Raw genomic sequence first — 16,797 nt, 5'->3', positions numbered from 1 at the left:
ACAGCGCCACATCAGCACCACACCGGGCGGAGGATTTCTTCCATTCTTGCACTCGGTCAGGGATCTCGTTCAGTCGAGTCATCAGACATTCCAGATCATTCTGAAGTGTCGCCTCCGGCCAAAGCGTCGAGTCGATTCGAGAGACAACCTCCTTCAGGCGTGCGAGGTAGCTTGTGGCGCTGGCGATACAGGACTCCAGTCAGAGCATGTTCATCACAGTTTCGTCACAGACCGGGGAAGCGATAGGGTCCAGAACCGTCTCGACCCTTCCAGTTTCTTCGTCAAAGTCTTGACAAAGTTCTGCAGCCAAAAGTCAGTTCAATCAACCGAGCAAAATCCGATGGCAAGCATCAACACAGTCGGATTAAAAGAAATACCTCCCAGCACGAGATAAAGCTTCTTGGCGAGGGTTGAAAGTGCGTAATATCGACTAGAGGGGGGTGAATAGGCGATTTTTATGAAAGTCTTCAAAACATGGAAGTTATGAAGACAAACGATAGAAATAAACCTATTACCCTGCAGAGGAAGGTAGACTACACTAAGCAAGCCATAGTCAAGTATTCAATAGAGTGAAAGCACAATGACTAATAGCAGCAATGTAGTAAGGATCAGGTAGGAAGATATTGTGAAGCCACACAGAACACGCAGTCACTCAGTGAAGACAAAAGATAGTGCGAACATACAATGACTTCACAAGGAGTAACAGTAAGTAAAGGGAAGGGAAGATGAAACCAGTGACTCGCTGAAGACAATGATTTGTTGGACCAGTTCCAGTTGCTGTGACAATTGTACGTCTGGTTAGGGCGGCTAGGTATTTAAACCTTAGGACACACAGTCTCGGACACCCAGTCCTGAACACGCAGCTCAGGACACCCAGTCCTCACCGTATTCCCCTTGAGCTAAGGTCACACAGACCTCGCCCAATCACTCTAGTAAGTCTTCAAGGTAGACTCCCAAACCTTCACAGACTTCGTTCACCGGCAATCCACAATGTGTCTTGGATGCTCAGAACGCGACGCCTAACCAGCTGGAGGATGCACAGTCCTCAAGTGTAATAAGTCTTCAGATCACACAGACAAGAAGACTTAAGTGATGACTAATTCTCTTTGGCTCTGGGTGGTTAGGGATTTATCCTCGCAAGGAATTCTCTCTCAAAGGCTTCGAGGTGGGTTGCTCTCAAACGACAAAAGCCGTACTCTGAATCTGAGCAGCCAACCGTTTATGGTTGTAGGGGGTGGGCTATTTATAGCCACTTGGCAACCCGACCTGATTTGTCCGAAATGACCCTCGGTCACTAAGGAACTAACACGTGTTCCAACGGTCAGATTTCAAACTCACACGGCAACTTTACTTGGGCTTCAAGCAAAGCTGACTTGCCCGACTCTGGACAAGATTCTCTCTCAAAGTCTTCACTCGAAGACATAGGTTTTGTTTAAGCATCACTTCAGTCATTCTGACTGGTTCTCTTGGACCCCACTTAACAGTACGGTGGTTCCTATGACTCAACACAGAAGAAAGAGAACTACGAAAGATCTAAGTCTTCGAGCTCCATAGGCTTCATGTGGTGTCTTCTCTTGTCATAGTCTTCAATGTGAATATCTACATATACCACCTTTGACTTCAATGTCTTCATACATTTTTAGGGGTCATCTCTGGTAGGAAAACCGAATCAATGAGGGACTTCTACCTATGTTATCCTGCAATTCTCACAAACACATTAGTCCCTCAACTAGGTTTGTCGTCAATACTCCAAAACCAACTAGGGGTGGCACTAGATGCACTTACAATCTCCCCCTTTTTGGTGATTGATGACAAACTAGTTGATGTTTTCAACGGGGAATATAATCTGTGAAATTGTAAAGGATAAGGAATTGTCTTCATAAGTTGCAAGGGCTCCCCCTGAAGATGTGCATATAAGTAATTTTCTTTTGGAATGCAAATGCACATGGCAGGTTGTACTTGTGGAGATCCACTTCAACTTATGATGACAATCCACTATGCATGCGAAAGTATATGAAGATAATGACATGCATAATGGAAAATGGACGTCTGTAGAATGATCTAAGTGCGGAATTTATCATCGCAACACAAGGTGGCAGATAAGTAGCAGACGACCATCGAGTTTAAGTGTTACAACTCAAAGAACCAAATGTAGCAAAACGAGAGTTGTAAGCACGAAGCAAAATATAAAGCACCCGCCCATATGGACCCGCTTGAAGACTATCAACCTCATATGCTTCTCCCCCTTTTGTCAGTAAGGACCAAAAAGGTTTGAAGACATAGAGCATCTACTCGTTCCCATGAGGAGTAGGTGATGCAGCAGGGTCGTCGGTGGTGTTTGGTGGTGCAGAAGAGCTTGGAGCAGTGTCGAAGCGTGTTGAAGGAGGCAGCGGTGAAGTAGCATCGTCGTCATCCTCGATCACTCTGGCATTTACAGTTGCAGCAGAGGAAGAGAACTCAGAGTCTTCAAGAGATGGAGTTCGTCGCAGCACTGCCCTTCGAGGAGGTGTGGAGTCAAACTTGAATCGCTCAGTGAAGCCATCCTCTTGAAGATCATCTTCAGAACACATCAGCGGTAGCCCTTTCCATGTGCGGCGAGAGGTTTCATGGGCAACAAACGCATTCTTGGTGGCAAGATTGCGAATGCGATTAACATCTACCAAGAGGCTTTGCATTTGACGCTTCAGCCAGTCATGATGCCTATCCTATTTCTGATGAAGAGCCACTAGAAGCTCTCGGTCATTGAGAACACAAGTGCGCTTCTTGGGTCGTGGAGCAGTTGTACTGTCAGTGGCTTCAGTGAGAGCAGGATGCGGTGCACGTGTAGTGCCAGCCAAAGGATACACACGAGCGACTGCTTCAACTCCTTCAATGTTCTGAGAAAAACTCTGTTGCTCTGCATTCTGAAGACTTAGGGGTTCCTTGGCAGGCTCAGGATAGATGGCTTCAATCGACATATCCACATCAGGCAGAAAAATCCGATGATTGCAAGCAGATGGCTGATATGAGATAGTGGAGTGAAGTTTGATCAGCCGCATGACCCATGGGGCGTAGAACTTCAAGCCAAACAGATCAGAGCCTGATGCAGCAAGTTGGTGAATGAAGAAGTCCTGTGCATTGAAGCATTTTCCATGAAGAATATAGAAGACCAAAGTATCCATTGCACCTTCAAGCTTGGCATGTGGAGAGTGCCCTTTGATGGGCCAGAGAGTTCGCCTTATGATGTGATAAATAGTCCTTGGCAGATACTCTAGGTCTTCAACAAAGAACTCTTTGGGATATGCAGCATCTTGGGGTAATGGCTTCATCATACTGAGCATCTGACTCATGTTAGGTTCAGTCTTCTGAAAGATGCTCTCAATAGCTTCACTATGAAGCTGACAGCCATGCTCGTAGAGATCGCCAGGAGTGGGCAAACCAGTGAGCTCAATGATGTCAAAGGCTTTGGCTTCGTGATGAACGTTTCCTGTCATCCACTCCAGGACCCAAGTCTTCGAATCTCTGCTATACCCGCGGATGTGAAGTGTGGCATAGAATTGGAGCAGCAACTCTTCATTCCAATGCTCTTGGTCAGTGACGAATGGCAGCAATCCAACTTCTTTGAAGCAATCCAGAGCTTCTTCCAGACAGGGCAGACCAGCTATAGCTTCAATGTCAAGACGCTTATGGGGGAAGATGCGACCTTGATTGTATAGAATGCAGGAGTAATAGCTTCGCTGCAGATAGCTCCAGAACCGATCAGATGATATCCTTTCCCTTGAGTAGGGGTTCCTGGAGCTATTGAAGAATGTGTTGTCTGCTCTGAAGCCATTGATATTGAAGGATCCCGGTGCTGATGCAGGACCTGGGAACCTGGGCAATCTTGGGATTGGCTTCTGTACCTGAGGCCTGTGCTCAACATGATAGTCGAACTAGGGACCGGCAGCAGGTGCAGGAATAGAAGCAGTGGGATCAGTGGCTTCGCTGACTTCTGATGCTTTTGTTGGGGAGGGCTCCACATTAGCTTCAGCCATGACAGCGTCAGTGGCTTCATTGGTGGTGGTGGTGGCAGCCTCAAGATTTTCAACCTCCACTTGACGAGCTGGAGGGTCGGTCACAATCACGTTCTCCTCGAGAACCGCTTCTTGGTGGGACAGGGGAGTAGCAGCTTGTGGGACTTCTTCTTCATCGACTGATGCAGCCGGAATGTCTTCAGCAGTTTCAGCTTCAGACGCAGAGACTGGAGGCCTAGGTCCTTTGCTAAGCCTGCGCAACGAAGGCGACGCCTATGTAGTTGGAGTTGGCTGGGCCTCAAAGTCTTCTTCCTCTTGTGGGCGATCAGCCCATGAAGCATCTTGAGCGATTGGCGTCAGAGGACGACCAATGCTGATGAGTTCGCTGTTCTCGAGCTGAGGAAGGACTGCACCATCTTCTACATGGTCATGTTGACCAATGTCTTTAGCAGCGATGGGATCGGCTGCTGGAAAGTCTTCAGCTTCATGAGCCTCTGTGAAAGCAGGCTCATGGATTGTCAGTTGGCGTTCAGCGTCAGGACGAACCATGGAAATGGGTTCAACTATCAAAGGCTCTGTGGGAGCAGCCCGATCTTTCTTGGTCTTCCTCTTCTTCTTGGAGGGGGCAATAGGAGAGGCTTCAGGATATTTCCTCTTCCTGGCTTCAGCCTCAGCAGTCCTCGTCTTCTTGAGCTCTGAAGCGGTTGACCGGCTTTTTGGCTTCGAGCCAGTCATTCTAGTTGGGAAGACAATGGGATCTGCTTCCTGCCTTGGTGCGTCAGGTTCAGCCGTAGCGGACTTCTTCATCTTCTTTGCTGTTATCCTGGGGTCGATGCCAGGACGCCCAAGGGCCTTGCACTTCTCAGCCTCATTGTAGGCCTGCACACATTTGTTAGCCAGAACCTTCATGTGCCTACGAGAACCTTGAGCTTCTGCACGTTTCTTGAGAAAGACTTCCTTGAGCTCGTGCAGCATAATCTTGAAGTTCTTCACCTCTTGCACGCTGAGCTTGGCCATATGCTTCTTGAACTGAGCCTTTTCATAGTCAATCTTTTGCTTCAGTTCAACAATGCGCTAGGCGATAGCTAACTCTGAAGCAATGGCGCCATGGAAGGCGACACTGAGGCCAATGGGCAGTTGCAGATCTTCGAAGCTGATGTTTGGCGTGTCAAACCATTCATCAATGAAGTTGTGGATGATTGTTACATCAAAGAGAGGCAGATCATTGAAGATTTCTGCTTCTTCTTTGCTCTCGATGAGTTGCTCAAGAGCGTCATCTGCAAGATCTTCATCACTTGACAGATCAATGGCATCATTGCGCAGAATGGCAGCAACTGTTAGCTCTTGGCCGGTGTGTGGCAGAGGCATCTTGACCTTCTGGGGCTTGGAGATGCGTGACAAATCTTCAGACTGCACACTGTCTTCAGGAGGTGCAGTTTCCAGTGGCTTCGCTCGTGAGAGTTTTGGAGCAGAGGTAGGCTTTGAAGCTTTTGGCTACTTCTTTGGCTTCGGTGCTGCAGGCGCTTCATCTGATTCAGCGACATTTGCAGGCTCATTCACGGCTGTCCCTTAAACCAAGATATGGGTGATGATACCTTCAAGTTGTAGAAAGGACCAATGACATTGGGTTCTGCATCTCGTGTGCCATCAGCCCTTGGAGCTGAGGGACCAGGGTTGAAGTCTAGTCCCAATGTCTTCTTGTTTTGCTTCGCTGAGTTCTGGGCAAACTGGAAGTTGCGCTTGAACAGAATGTCGCCACGACACCATAGTAGTGACGATGGGTGTGCATCAACAGGCTGTGGCCCACGGACCATGCAGGGATAGAAGCCTTGTCCAATGGCTTCATCTCTGGACCTGGGTTGAAGATTCTTGTATAGGATGTCTCCCCACGGTCTCTTGATGGCATTTTTCTCAGCATATTCCTGGGTTAGAAATCGGTATTTGAACCATTGTTCTACCCAATATCTTCGAATCCATTGGATTCGGGTCTTGCGCTGATAGTAATCCTCTTCAGGATCTGTCTTGTATAGTTCTGAGAGGTCATCTGGCAGATCTCTAGATGTTTCTCCATGATGCTTTCTGCCACCCTTCCTTGCTGATTTCTCTGAAGCCATGAACTTTAAACTGAAAGGCTTCAACACGTTCAAAGGCTTCAAAGATTTTCGCTTGCTGGACAAACAGGAACTTGCTTCGGGAGAATTTATATGATGCTGTAAGAATTCTGCAAATGAATGCAGACTATGAGAACCAAGGGATTCTCCCATGGACATGTACCTGTGACAGCATTAAGGTGCGAGGGAAGGGGAAGAGGTCATATGCATTCTCAGAAGATTTTGAATATAAATCAGTTTAGAAGACATTGACCTCATCGTGCGAAGACATTCCCTCATACATAAGGAGTTGGTTCCAGATTTGTACGAATCCAGAGATCAGTACAAGTGAGGAATCTAACTACTTTGTGAAGCATAAGTGAATATACTAGGCATGTTATGAGATGCAATATGAGAGAGATCTAACTTGTGTGAATAGAAACTGCTTGTGGTAGAAAGTGACAAAGCCATAGGATCAACGGTGCCATAAAAAGGAAGTTTTATTTACCACACTAAGAACTGCTAGACGGAGTGGAAGATGAGGCCGAGCAGTTCGATCTTCCGTGCCCTAACTTGGCGATGGAGGACACCTACGGCGGCGGAGAGGACGATGTCCGCGGTCGGCGTGAAGACGGCGTCGGAGAGGTTGCGGCAGCGAAGCGCTTCGTCGCCGGCGTCGTTGAGGGCTAGCGGTGGCGCTAGGGTTCGTGCGAGAGTGGAAGAAGAGATAATGACCGTCGTGAAGTGTGTATTTATAGGTACAGGGGTGGCACTGCGTTATTACACAGGTACCCCTGGCGATTCGCATCTGAGGAACACGTGGCCATCGTGCAGAATTTTGGGGTTTGTTCCACGTCCCACGCACGCCTGGATTGTCGGGTGGTCGTTCCTACTTCTCCGGGTTTCATGTGGAGGAATGAGCATTGAAAGTGGACTTAAGGTTTGTCTTTGTATCTTCTGCTGACAAGGATGCTGAGAAGACATTCGACAGTTTCAATAGAATGCATATGATTTGGAGAGATAGAGTTTGAGATAGATAGCATAGAGAGGTTAGGGTCCGATCACATTCACTTAGTTCAAAAGATTCAACAAGAAGACGTAGCTATAAGTGAATGTTGTAGAGGACAGAACACTAGTATATATATAATCAACATAGTGAAGATAATCATGAAGACATGTTGAGATTGAAGCCAAACCAAATGTGAAGACATAGCAAGGTAACACCATGAGTGAAACACTTCAAAATAGAACATTTGGTGGTGGCGTTACCCACCGTATAGGAAGTATTAGACCCATACACGGCGCACAATTATCGTGGCGCTCCGAAGTCAAATTCCACATTAATGTATTCACACTTAGAATGTATGTCTTCATTGATTGAAGATATACTTTACTTCGTGTGTTGCACATCTAAGTCATCAATATGCATAATGGTTAGGATGTGTGCCTGATCACAGGACATTTGAGGATTCCAGGATATTTAGCTCACACCGTAACTTGCAAAATCTCTTCTCATCCAAGGGCTTGGTGAAGGTATCTGCCAATTGCTCTTCAGTGTTGACGTGTATGATATCAATATCTTCCTTCACAACATGATCTCTGAGAAAGTGATGACGAATTTCAATGTGCTTTGTCTTCGAGTGCTGAACTGGGTTGTTGGCAATCTTGATGGTGCTTTCGTTGTCGCAGTAGAGTGGCACTTGCTTCAGATGAATGCCATAGTCTTTGAGCGTTTGCTTCATCCACAGAAGCTGAGCGCAGCAAGATCCAGCAGCAATGTATTCAGATTCAGCAGTGGAGAGAGATACACAGTTCTGCTTCTTTGAAGACCAACATACAAGTGATCATCCCAGAAAGTGACATGTGCTTGATGTAGACTTGCGATCAACTTTGTCACCAGCATAATCAGCATCCGAGAATCCAACCAGATCAAACTCTAAGCCCTTTGGATACCATAATCCTAGAGTTGGGGTGTGAGCCAAATATCGAAGAATTCGCTTCACAGCTAAGTGATGCGACTCCTTTGGTGCCGCTTGAAATCGAGCACACATGCAAACACTAAGCATAACATCTGGCCTAGATGCACATAGATAAAGTAAAGAACCAATCATGGAGCGGTATACCTTTTGATCAAACTCTTTACCATTGTCGTCAGGACCCAGATGATGCTTGGCTGGCATTGGCGTCGTGAAGCCTTTGCAGTCTTGCATACCGAACTTCTTCAGGCAATCTTTGAGATACTTCTCTTGAGATATGAAGATGCCGTTGCATTGCTGTCGTATTTGAAGACCGAGAAAGAACTTTAGCTCTCCCATCATAGACATTTGATATTGCTCTTGCATCATATATCCAAACTCTTCACTGTACTTCTGATTGGTGCAGCGAAGATAATGTCATCCACATATATTTGGCACACAAACAGTTCACCATCATATGTCTTCGTGAAGAGAGTGGGGTCGAGAGAACCAGGTATGAAGCCTTTGCTCTTCAGGAAGTATTTGAGTGTGTCATACCAGGCCCGAGGGGCTTGTTTGAGGCCATACAGTGCCTTGTTGAGCTTGTATACCATGTCAGGATGTTTTGGATCTTCAAAGCCAGGAGGTTGTGCAACATAAACTTCTTCTTCAATCTTGCCATTGAGGAAGGCGCTCTTCACATCCATTTGATAAAGAAGTATGTTGTGATGATTTGCATAGGCCAGCAGTATGTGTATGGCTTCAAGTCTAGCCACAGGAGCAAATGTTTCATCGAAGTCAATGCCTTCCACTTGAGTATATCCTTGAGCAACGAGACGAGCTTTGTTTCTGACAACTTGACCATGCTCATCTTGCTTGTTGCGGTATATCCATTTGGTGCCTATTATGTTGTGCTTCCAAGGATCGGGACGCTTGACCAGTTCCCATACATTATTCAGCTCAAACTGTTGAAGCTCGTCTTGCATAGCTTGAATCCATTCAGGTTCCATGAAGGCTTCTTCAACTTTCTTGGGTTCTGTTATTGAGACGAATGTGAAGTGCCCACAGAAATTTGCTAGCTGATTTGCCCTTGAACGAGTGAGTGGACCGGGTGCATTGATGCTATCAATTATTCTTTCAATCTGCACTTCATTGGCAACACGAGGATGTACAGGGCGAAGATTTTGCTCTTGCTGATCATTGTCGTTGTTAGAAGGAATTTCTTCAGGCTGAGCATTGTCTTCATGTTGATCAGGTGCTGAGATGATAAGTTCTTCTTCAGGATGAGCTTCAGAAGGTATAATTTCTCCAGTTCCCATTAGCTTGATTGATTCACTGGATGGAACTTCATCTAGCACATTTGGCAGTTGCTCTCTTTGTGAACTGTTGGTCTCATCGAACCGCACATCCACTGTTTCAATCACTTTGTAATGAAAGAGATTGAAGACTCTGTAGGAGTGCGAATCCTTTCCATATCCAAGCATAAAACCCTCATGTGCTTTTGGTGCAAACTTTGAGGTGTGATGTGGCTCTTGTCGGATGGACGTAAGGTTGAGTCCATAAGAAGGCTTCTTTTGCCAGTCATGTGATTTGTACACCCACTATCAATAATCCATTTTGAAGACGCTAGTGTCGTACCCTACAGTGCAGTTAGGGGGATAGGCTTCACGAAGAGCATTGTGAAGCAAAAACATTTGACGAACCGGTGGGTTATGAAAGCTTAGATCCAGATTAGGACTAATAGGGAGAGTAGCAAGCGATTCAGGAACGAAGTACATAGTAAGACCATTCGGGCATTTGATCTTGCGCCCTAGAAGATGTTTAAGGTCCCCAGCAATAGCGTCAGATGATTTTGGTTTTCTGCTGGAGACCTTTCCCTGCAAAAGAGAATTAAGCTTTCTTAGCCACCCACATCTTCAAGGGTGGCTTAGAAGCAATAAGTCTAAGTGCAGCATATGAGAACTTCAGCTTTGGAGCCCTAGCAAATAGTCTTCCAGGCAGACAATAGTACTCATAAGAATAAGCAGAATAGTTCTTGGTCTTATGAACATGGCGGTTTGATGAACCGCTCTCATATTCATATGCCTGAGTATGGTTTCCCTACAAAACATTTGTGTTAGTGCGACTCAGGTGAGTCCTCTATCTGTATGAAGCCTTTGGACCGTATGAATCCTTTGGTCTAAGGTTTGTCTTCTTCACGTGAGGTGTCATGATGACATTCACAGGAAGATTCTCCAGACACCTTTTCGGAACCCAGATCTTCTTCATAGGCGGTCCATTCCTGCAGTTAGTACCAATGTACCTGGCAAACACTTCACCATTCTGATTCTTAAACAGTTTATAGTTTGCATCAAGGGATTTATCAATGATAATGGGGTTAGAACAAGTGAAGCCAGATAGATTGGATGGATCTGCTGAAGGTTCCTTTGCACCAACCCACGTGGTTTTGGGGTACTGCTCAGGTTTCCAGTAAGAGTCATCTGCATTCATTTTCCTTACGAACCGAACACCCTCTTTCCTCGGGTTTCGGTTCAGAATCTGCTTTTTGCGGACATCACATAGTGTCTGATGCCCTTTAAGACTTTTGTACATCCCTGTTTCAAGCAATGTCTTCAAGCTAGCATTCTCATCAGCAATAGCAGTGGTATCCTCAGCAGAGGGGTTAGTTACCACATCAACAGTTGAAGATATTGCAACAATAGTAGCAGTAGAACATTCAGCAACAAAAGTAGCATTATCACGCTCAATGCATTTAAGACATGGTGGTTCAATCCTTCCTGAGCGGAACTGATCTGTTTGGCGCGAAGTGACTCATTTTCCTTTTGAAGATCTTCATGAGCCTCTCTCAATTTCTCAAGATCTTGCTTCCTTTGAAGATAATCATAGGAAAGCTTTTCATGAGTTGTTGAGAGAGTTTCATTACGACTTTCAAGTTCCTCATACTTAACGTGAAGATTTTTTATGTCTTCAATTAAGGATTCAGATCGAGTCATTTCAGCACCTAATAGATCATCGCTTCTGTCTAACAGTTTTTGAATATGTTCCATAGCTTTCTGTTGTTCAGTTGCAATTTTAGCAAGTGTTTTGTAGCTGGGTTTTGAACCACAATCAGAGTCATCGTCACTAGATGTTTGATAGTGAGTAGTGCGTGTGTTTACCTTGGCACCGCGTGCCATGAAGCAGTAGGTAGAAGCGGAGTAGTCCTTGTCATTTGCATCGGTGTCGGTGATGAAGTCATTGTCTTCAGTGTTGAAGATGGACTTGGCAACGTATGCTGTAGCCAAACTTGCGACGCCTAAATCGGACTCCTCCTCAGACTCCACCTCCGCCTCCTCAGAAGCAGACTCCTCCTCTGAATCCATTTCCTTGCCAACAAACGCACGTGCCTTGCCAGATGAGCTCTTCTTGTGTGATGAAGACTTTGAGGAAGACTTGGAAGAAGACTTTGAGTATTTCTTCTTCTTCTTGTCGTCATAGTCATATTCCTTGCTCTTCTTCTTCTTTTTGTTCTCATTGTCCCACTATGGACACTCAGAGATGAAGTGGCCAGGTTTCTTGCACTTGTGACATGTTTTCTTCTTGTAGTCGTGAGCAGAAGCTTCATCATTCCTTGAGCTTGATCGGGAAGACTTTCTGAAACCTTTCTTCTTGGTGAATTTTTGGAACTTCTTCACAAGCATAGCAAGTTCCCTTCCAATGTCTTCAGGATCATCCGAACTGCTGTCAGATTCTTCTTCAGATGAGGAGACAGTTTTTGCCTTCAAGGCACGAGTTCACCCATAGTTTGGACCATAGATATCTCTTTTCTTAGAAAGCTGAAACTCATGTGTGTTGAGCCTCTCAAGTATGTCAGACGGATCGAGTGTCTTGAAATCAGGACGTTCTTGAATCATCAGGGCTAGGGTGTCAAACAAACTATCAAGTGATCTCAGTAGTGTCTTGACGACTTCATGTTTGGTGATCTCAGTAGCGCCGAGGGCTTGAAGCTCATTTGTGATGTCAGTGAGTCGGTCAAATGTGAGCTGGACATTCTCATTGTCATTTCGCTTGAAGCGGTTGAAGAGGTTGCGAAGGACACTGATTCTCTGATCTCTCTGGGTTGAGACGCCTTCATTGACCTTGGAGAGACAGTCCCAGACCAGCTTAGAAGTTTCCAAAGCACTCACACGGCCATATTGTCCTTTGGTCAGATGACCACAGATGATATTCTTGGCAGTAGAGTCCAGTTGAACGAACTTCTTGACATCAGCAGCAGTGACACCTTCTCCAGCCTTGGGAACGCCGTTCTTGATGACATACCATAGGTCGACGTCAATGGCTTCAAGATGTATGCGCATCTTATTCTTCCAGTAGGGATATTCAGTTCCATCGAAGACGGGGAACCCAGCGGAGACTTTAATTATCCCTACAGTCGACATAGCTAAAACTCCAGGTGGTTAAAGCGAATCACACAAAACAAGGGAGCACCTTGCTCTGATACCAATTGAAAGTGCGTTATATCGACTAGAGGGGGGGTGAATAGGCGATTTTTATGAAAGTCTTCAAAACATGGAAGTTATGAAGACAAACGATAGAAATAAACCTATTACCCTGCAGCGGAAGGTAGACTACACTAGGCAAGCCATAGTCAAGTATTCAATAGAGTGAAAGCACAATGACTAATAGCAGCAATGTAGTAAGGATCAGGTAGGAAGATATTGTGAAGCCACACAGAACACGCAGTCACTCAGTGAAGACAAAAGATAGTGCGAACATACAATGACTTCACAAGGAGTAACAGTAAGTAAAGGGAAGGGAAGATGAAACCAGTGACTTGCTGAAGACAATGATTTGTTGGACCAGTTCCAGTTGCTGTGACAACTGTACGTCTGGTTAGGGCGGCTAGGTATTTAAACCTTAGGACACACAGTCCCGAACACCCAGTCCTGAACACGCAGCTCAGGACACCCAGTCCTCACCGTATTCCCCTTGAGCTAAGGTCACACAGACCTCGCCCAATCACTCTGGTAAGTCTTCAAGGTAGACTCCCAAACCTTCACAGACTTCGTTCACCGGCAATCCACAATGTGTCTTGGATGCTCAGAACGCGACGCCTAACCGGCTGGAGGATGCACAGTCCTCAAGTGTAATAAGTCTTCAGATCACACAGACAAGAAGACTTAAGTGATGACTAATTCTCTTTGGCTCTGGGTGGTTAGGGCTTTATCCTCGCAAGGAATTCTCTCTCAAAGGCTTCGAGGTGGGTTGCTCTCAAACGACAAAAGCCGTACTCTGAATCTGAGCAGCCAACCGTTTATGGTTGTAGGGGGTGGGCTATTTATAGCCACTTGGCAACCCGACCTGATTTGTCTGAAATGACCCTGGGTCACTAAGGAACTGACACGTGTTCCAACGGTTAGATTTCAAACTCACACGGTAACTTTACTTGGGCTTCAAGCAAAGCTGACTTGCCCGACTCTGGACAAGATTCGCTCTCAAAGTCTTCACTCGAAGACATAGGTTTTGTTTAAGCATCACTTCAGTCATTCTGACTGGTTCTCTTGGACCCCACTTAACAGTACGGTGGTTCCTATGACTCAACACAGAAGAAAGAGAACTACGAAAGATCTAAGTCTTCGAACTCCATAGGCTTCATGTGGTGTCTTCTCTTGTCATAGTCTTCAATGTGAATATCTTCATATACCACCTTTGACTTCAATGTCTTCATACATTTTTAGGGGTCATCTCTGGTAGGAAAACCGAATCAATGAGGGACTTCTACCTGTGTTATCCTGCAATTCTCACAAACACATTAGTCCCTCAACTAGGTGTGTCGTCAATACTCCAAAACCAACTAGGGGTGGCACTAGATGCACTTACAAGGGTCCTTAGATAAGCTTCTGTGTCATTCCTCTTGCGGATCGCAGACTCCAACTTTTCGTTCAAGGCGACCTTATCCTTCTTTAGGCTGGTCACTTCATGGTTAGCTTCATTAAGACAAGATGTCAGTCTAGTCACCTCTCCTTCAAGCGTTCCGACTGAAGCAAGCTTCTTATCTGCGAGAGCAGTTTTGTCTTGGGCTGCTTTTTGCGCGGCGGCGAGGTCCGAGTCCTTCTTGTCCAGAGCCAACTTCATTTTCTCTGCAAAAGAAATAATTGAATCAAAAAAGAGATCAAAGAGATACATTGAAATTCAGTTGGCAATCAGTTACCTTCCATACCAGTGGCCTCGTCTTGAGCTTTTTTCAGATTTTGCTGAGCCAATTCCAAGTCTAAGTTGAGTTGCCTCTGCTTCTCTTCGAGTTCGGCAAACTTGGAGATAAGTGTACAAGACTTTTGCAGGAGGCAAGAGACAGATCAATCGATAGGTTCGAAGGCAGTTCATTTTCGAGTGAATAAAACCTAAAGAAGTGGACAACAAGCTGTGCAGACCCCAGTCGACTGCCAGCAGTCGACCGCGGTCTCGGGGACTACACCCAGTGGGTGCACTTGGCGTGCCCCCACCGGTTCTGGTCCCACTCGCCCATACCGAGTGGAAGAGCGAAACTACCAAAAACGACAGCAACACACAGTGGGTGCTCTAATTCAACGCAAACAACAGGAGATTGTGCAGAAGAAGATTTTTCGAGAACAAAAACAGTCGGAAAGTCTACTCACCTGGACGTTGGCCCGAAGAGCGGCACTAGCGTCGTAGGCAGCCTGACTGCTCTCGTGCACTATCTTCACCCGCTCCATCATCATATCAGCCTGTCGGATGGCTTCCGCAGCCGCTTCCGACTGGTTGTCTGGGACGGGGTAGCTAGTGAAAAAATGTGCAGACGACCCAGGTGCGGCTGCTTGAGGCTCCGTGGCGTGGAGTTGGATAGTTGAAGGAACCACAGGCGCGGTCGACCGCGTGGGATGCCCACTCGGCAAGGGTGCAGCGAACGTCACAGTGGCTCTGCCCGCATCTTCAGCTTGACAGACGGGAGGCATTGCAGTTGGTTCTTGCCGAGCCACCCTGCCAGCTGTTACCTTCTTGCTCTTCCTAGGCTTAGGAGCCACATCTTCGTCGTCGTCTGGAAGGTCAATGATGTTGGGTGGAGCTGCAAGACAAAACATTCGACCCCAAGTGAACCACTCGACCCTAAAAAGATCAAGAATCGAAATCGCAAGAGTTCATACCTGGGTTAGAGGTTACCGCATCCTCCATTTCCTCGTCCCGGTACTGGTATGAAGAGGTCCTTGACGTAGCAGCACTGCAAAGGCCCGCATTCAATCGGTTACACCCAGTTAATCGAATCCACATAAAGGACAAGTCAGATGGTTACCCGGAGATAGTAGGAACGGTCACTTTGATCCGAGGCAAAGCTTTGGGCGGTTTGGAAGAGATGGCTTTCGGCACTTTCGGCGCTGGAAGTGGCGCGACCTTGGATTGCTTTGGAGGCTTCTCAGTCGGCGTCGGGGAAGACGTCCTGGGGCGCTTCGAGGATTGCCCGATCGGCGCAGCCACCAAGTCTGGAGCGCGTGCCGGGTCATGAGTGTGCTTGGACCTCCTCTCCCTGCAAGGAGGCGAGTCGACTTCTTCCTCATCGGTCGATTCATTGCTCTCCTCGTCCTCCTCGGCTTCCGAATGCTCCTCGCCGCTCTTGCCCCCGCTCCCTTCTTCTTCAGCGCCGGGGTCCTGCACTCCGTTGGGCATCGAGTACATTTCAATGAGGGCCTGAAAGGATAACAATCAAAAGACATTCAGTAGACCACAAACGGGACATCACGTGGTGAATCGGAAAGATACTTGATAAAGCAGAAATATACCTGCTCCGGCTGGCGTGAGTTGTCGAATGGAATCACCCTCCTGGATCCCCGAGGGTTGTCTTTGTTGCCAGTGATTCCCCTCAACCAGTTCTCCAAGATATCCTTGCTAACCTCCTCCGGGTGGATCCGAGTGGTATCCTCGAGCCCAGAGTACATCCACATCGGATGATCGCGCGCCTGAAGAGGTTGGATGCGTCGACCGAGAAGGACCTCCAGCAGATCCATCCCGGTCACTCCGTCGCGGACAAGCTGGACGACCCGTTCAACCAGCTCCTTGACCTGCGCCTTCTCTTCTGGAACTACCTTCAAAGGAGCAGGCTTCTCCACTCGAGCCAAGGAAAAAGGAGGAGGTCCAGTCGACTGGCCAGGGGTTGGCTGATCCTTGCAGTAAAACCAAGTCGACTGCCAGGCCCGGACCGAGTCAGGAAGGATCATCGTTGGGAAAGTACTCTTGCTCCTCATCTGGATCCCCAGACCACCACACATATGAATCACCCGCGTCCTCTCGTCACTCGACTTGGCCTTTTTGACCGACTGGGAACGGCAAGTGAAGATGTGTTTGAAAAGCCCCCAGTGCGGTCGACAGCCCAATAAGTTTTCGCACATGGACATGAAAGTGGCCAGATAGACTATGGTGTTCGGAGTGAAATGGTGGAGCTGAGCCCCAAAGAAGTTCAAAAAACCCCGGAAGAAATGGTGGGGAGGCAGTGAGAATCTGCGATCTACGTGGGTTGCTAGGAGGACACACTCACCCTCTCTAGGCTGCGGCTTGGTTTCGTCCCTCGGGAGCCGAGCCGACTTGTGGGGGATCAATCCCCCCTCCACCAGGTCGTCGAGGTCGTCCTGCGTGATTGCCGAGCGGATCCAGTCGCCCTGGATCCAGCCCGCCGGCAGGCCGGAACTCGACGAGGATCCACCCTGGTTGGTCCGCTTGCCCTTTGCCTTCACGGTCGCCTTCTTCACGCGTTCCAACGCCGCCATCCTATCC

This window comes from Triticum dicoccoides, chromosome 2A (assembly GCF_002162155.2).
Source record: "Triticum dicoccoides isolate Atlit2015 ecotype Zavitan chromosome 2A, WEW_v2.0, whole genome shotgun sequence".
In the NCBI taxonomy this organism is placed as follows: Eukaryota; Viridiplantae; Streptophyta; class Magnoliopsida; order Poales; family Poaceae; genus Triticum; species Triticum dicoccoides.
Note: the sequence above shows the minus strand (reverse complement) of the source record.